Source organism: Microcaecilia unicolor, chromosome 11, assembly GCF_901765095.1.
Source record: "Microcaecilia unicolor chromosome 11, aMicUni1.1, whole genome shotgun sequence".
NCBI lineage: Eukaryota > Metazoa > Chordata > Amphibia > Gymnophiona > Siphonopidae > Microcaecilia > Microcaecilia unicolor.
This window is the reverse complement of record NC_044041.1, coordinates 103,079,397-103,084,701: the sequence shown is the minus strand read 5'-3', so window position 1 is coordinate 103,084,701 and position 5,305 is coordinate 103,079,397.

Below are 5,305 nucleotides of genomic sequence, written 5' to 3'. Positions count from 1 at the left end.
CAATCACTCAGCTGCCTTAGCAGGCATGCTTTATTCATGTCTTCCCTTCTTTTCCAACTGCCTTGAAGCCTCTCATAGTTCATTTTAGCTTTCTTCTGGGTTTTACAGGACATATGGAGGCATATTTTCAAAGCACTTTGGGAGGCTAAGTTCCATAGGTTTCTATGGAACTTTGGGAGGCTAAGTGCTTTGAAAATGAGCCTGATGGTCACTTAGAGAATAAAGTCATCCTTTCATTTTGCATATTTCCCACTTAAAGATAGTGGAAGGTCCTCAAACCATCTACTCGTGTTTGTCTCTACTCTATCAGTTCAGCATTGGCAGATTATAAACATCCTGGTTTGGTCCAGTATGCCTATACATACCATCTGCTATCTCTTCCTCTTCCTTAGAGACCTGATGTTATATCAAGCTTTCTTGAATTCAGATACAGTCTTGTCTACACTGCCTTCACCAAGTGGCTGTGGCACAACTTCACTTTTTTCATTACAGGTATTTTCCAAGTTTGTCCTTTTTCATTTTCATTCTATGCGCCTTCACTCCAGAGTGTTCTTTCAATTGGAAGGGGATTCACTCACTTCCTGTGTATTTATGCCATAGGTACATAAGTATGGTTATGCTGGGTAAGGCCTAAAGTCCATCAAGTCCAGCATTCATATCTAATGGGCATAGGTACATAAGTTTTGCCATTCTGGGAAAGCTCAAATGTCCACCTTTCTACAACCAGAACAGCATTAAAAAAAAAAAAACCTCTCACGAGAGTATCGAACAGAAATCTCTGCTCCAAAAGCAAGGCTTAGCAGTAATTCTGCAAACTAACGCATACAATATTTGCCATGGCTGTTCACCACTAGGAACACCGGGGACCCTGGGCCTAGGTTCGGTGTTTTAACCTGAAACAAGCTCAACGTTCATATCTATTGGGTGTGAGTCTGGTACTACTACTACTACTACTACTTAACATTTCTAGAGCGCTACTAGGGTTACGCAGCGCTGTACAAATTAACAAAGAAGGACGTTCCCTGCTCAAAGGAGCTTACAATCTACATCTAAGTGAGGGAGGACGCATGACCGTGGTACGTGGATTAGTGGTATGTGGTATGTGGATTACAGGCCGGTGAATCAGACGTTCATACTGGGACAATTTTTTTCTGTCCGGAGCGTACTACCATAGATGGTGGACTCCTATATTCAGAACTTTCTATATTCAGAACTTACACAACTATGGAACGCCATAGAGATAGGGTTGGAGTTTGTAGCCCTATTTAACTGGTGTCCTTGGTCACCCTTCCTCTTCTCCTCAGGATCCAGAGAATGGCTAGTTTTTTGCTTATGCATTAACCGGTCATTTTCAGCAGTACTCTCTCTTCCGTTCTTTTATAGATCTAAGAGGATGTTCATTGCGCTCTTAGGGTCATTTCATTCTTACCTAGACGACTGCCTAATTGGAGAAAGTCTTATCAGCAGAGTTCTCAGGTCACGCACCGGGTGTTGCATTTCTTACAGTCTCTAGGTTGGGTGGTGATTGTAGCCAGGCCTCTCATTTGATCTCTCATCAGATATCTCTGATTTTCTCTTTGTTTAGTCAGGTGGGTGCACAGTCTTTTGTCTCCTCTGCAAACATCCCAGTTTATATTTTTCTTGGTGACCTTGGGCCTTCGGCCATTTCCTCGCTCTATTCTGCAGAATGCAATTTTACTTTCTAATGCCTAAGAAGGAATTTTCCTTCATCCTATTGCGAATCTCAGGGTCATCAATCGCGCTATTTAAGTGTCATCTAGTTATCTCAAGAACCTTAGTTCTGTCATTGAGATGCTTCGTGCAGTACACTTTTTGGCAGAAGCTTGTTTGTATATATTTTTTTCTGGGGGACCTCAGCAATTCGTTTTACCTTCGGGTGAATTTTGTTTTCCCTACTGACAAACAAGGCGGAGAGAGCTATGTTGGTCCTTGCCATGGCAATGTGTTATGTCATCCGCCAAGGAGGAGTTAAGAGTATACTCTTGAGTTTGTAGTCATTTTTTCTTAGTTGTCTCACCCTGCATTTAGGTGAATGGACTCTCATTTTTTTCAGCCTTACTTCCTCACTGCGACACTTCAGGGCTATCTCTTTTTGCTGTCAGGCTCACGAACATTTCTTGCTTCTTCCGTTCAGCAACAGTCTTGACGGAGACAGGGACAGATGCCAACGTCCAGCAGGGGTTTTTCAACCTTCTATATGCGTTTCTTCCGTCATCTCACTAGGTGTTCACGCAGAACCAAGGCACCTTTCTACATCCGGACCCCCAGTCACTCAAACTTATGGCGTGGTTACTGGGTCTGCAACGTCTTTGATATTTTCGCAGGAAGTGCTTCAAGTTTTAATTGCTTCCAGACAGAAATCTACATTAAAGTCCTATGAATCAAAAGGGTGACGGTTCACTCTGTGGTGCTCCTCTCGCCACTTCATTCCGCAAACAGTATCCATTTCGCATGTTTTGGAATATCTTCTGCATCTTGCGAAATCTGGTCTGTCTTACTCATCCATTAAGAGTTCATTTCGCAGCTCTATCAGTGATGCATGATACTGTTGACAACCGCACGCTTATGCAGCATCCACTGTCAAAGCGGTTTTCTTAAAGGAGTCCTGCACCTGTACCCCCCGCTTCGTCCACCAGCTAGGTGAACTACGTGAACAGACTCTTAAAGTTCTGTTTTCTAGTAGCCATAACTTTTTCTATAAAGTTTTCCTCTTCAAGCAGTGTTTCCTAGTAGCCATTGCAGCAAGTAGATCTATGTGTGGAATACTTCTACGGTTGGTAACTTCTTTTCGGTCTGCTGTAATTTAAAGTTTTCACCTTTCCCAATCGTTTTTTTCTTATTGGTTTTGTCCTTCTAGCCAGTAGGCGTAAAAGTTTTTCATTGTTTCTAACCCGCTATATCTCGAAGGATCAAGGAAATGAGAATGTCTATTTCTCTTCTCGCTGAGAGGGCAGTTCCACAGCGTATTACATCATATTCCACAACTTCAGAAGCGGGCTCTATTCTTACTACAGCGATTTTTGGTGCTCTCGGTGCACATTGGTAAGTTGGCAACTTAGTCCTAGTTTCATTTTATTTTGCTCATTGGGACACACTACATGTTAGTTGTCGCCAGGTGGCCTATGCAGCATGAACATTTCTCTGCAGTTTTCATAGGGTCCCTCCCTTCAGATTACTGCTTTGGTACTTCCCATCAGTCCAATCCTGGTCCGGTCCGGAGGGACGCTAAGGAAGGAGAAATTAGATCTTACCTGCTAATTTGCTTTCCTTTAGTCCCTCCGGACCGGACCAGGCACCTCCCATGTTCTCTCTACTCTTTAGCTTCTTTTATTAAGTAGGAAGTGTATTCATTCCTTTACGATTTGTGGAACAATGCTATATATATACAGAACTTTACGTGGTCTATACCACTTCTCTGGTGGTTGCTGGTGAGCTCAATTGCTGGAATCTATCTATAAAACCTTAAATACGCCATACCACTTCTCTGGTGAGAGTTGTGGCTGAGCTCAGTTGCTGGAATATCTATAAAACCTTAAATATGATTTACCACTTTTCTGGTGAGAGTTGCTGGTAAGCTCAGTTGATGGAATATATATCAAATCTTAAGTGGGCCATACCACTTCTCTGGTGAGAGTTGCTGGTGAGCTATAAGACAAGTGAGCCATACCACTTCTCTGGTGAGAGTTGCTGGTGAGCTATATTATACGTGAGCCATACCACTTCTCTGGGGAGAGTTGCTGGTGAGCTATATTATACGTGAGCCATACCACTTCTCTGGGGAGAGTTGCTGGTGAGCTATATTACATGAGAACCATATCGCTTCTCTGGTGAGAGTTGCTGGTGAGCTATATTACATGAGAACCATATCGCTTCTCTGGTGAGAGTTGCTGGTGAGTTGAAATACATATCGGGCCATACCACTTCTCTGGTGAGAGTTGCTGGTGAGCTCTGATACTTGGCATTGCTGAGTGCTTTGTGGCTGCTAGGATTCCATACGGCACAGAAGGTCTTTCTTTCCTGCTTTGTTATTCAAATACTGAGGCTAAGGTCACATGGCCAGGGCTCCTATTGGCTCTCTAGAGTCAGAGTTTTTTCTCAGTCTCCACCTGCTGGTAGGCGAGCACAACCCATCAGTCCAATCCTGGTCCGGTCCGGAGGGACTAAAGGAAAGCAAATTAGCAGGTAAGATCTAATTTCTCCTTATTAGCTGAGATAGATCTGGTTTCCTCTTCTTCTGGACTTGTCCTCCAAGCCATGGAGATTTTATGACCCTCAGCATGCAGAATGAGGGATCCCTTCTGAATCCTCCAGTGCCTGGCCATTATGGCTTGGCTGTTGAAAGCATACAATTTGAATTCTTAGATTTGCGGGAAGGTGTCTCTTGCTAGCTTCCATGCAAGACTCCACTATGAGATGTTAACTCGTTTAAGTGTAGGAGGTTTGCCCACTGGTGTGAGGATAAGATCTTAGATCCCCTCAGTTGCCCTACACAAAAACTGCTTGAATACCTCCTGCACTAACTCTGTAAGGGTTCATCTCGGTGTAAGAGGTAAACCTATCTCTGTAGCCCCTCAAGTTGTTTGCTTCAGGAGAGGTTTGATGGTGAGATTCCATGTCATAGTTGGAGGCCTTGTCAACGTCCTCACCCAGCTGATGAAAGCTCCTTTTGAGCCATTTGATTCCTGTTATGTGAAGTATTTGACCTGGAACATTATGTTTTTGGTGGCGGTCACTTCAGCTCGCAGTCAAATCAGCTGATCCACCTTAGAATGAGTTTCACCACAGTAGAGTAGTTCTCCGCATACATCTTAAGTTCCTTCCTAAGTTAGTGTTGGAGCTGCATCTTAATTCAATTGTTCTGCCAACATTTTTTTCCCAAACCACATGCCCATTCTTGTGAAAGTGTACTGCATGCTTTAGACTGCAAGCAAGCCTTAGTCTTCTAGCTGGAGCAGACTAAAGCCTTGGATGTTTAGTTTCTTTTGACTCAAACTGGCTGGGGGCAGCTATTGACAAACTCATGATTTCTAATTCGCTTGCAGACTGCATTTCCTTTACTTATGCCTAGCTGGGCTGCTGTAGAGGGTCCTGTGAAGGCTCATAACCATGGAGATGTTGGTATCCACTTGAGGCTGGCCTCTTTGCAAGGCTGGGATTGTATTCTTCAGTCCACACATTCACATCTTGATGCTGCCTTGAGCAGAATACCTGACAGTTTGGTCAGGTAGTCCTGAAGAATTTGTTTGGTGTCTAGAATCCCACTCCACAACCTCCCCCCCCCCCC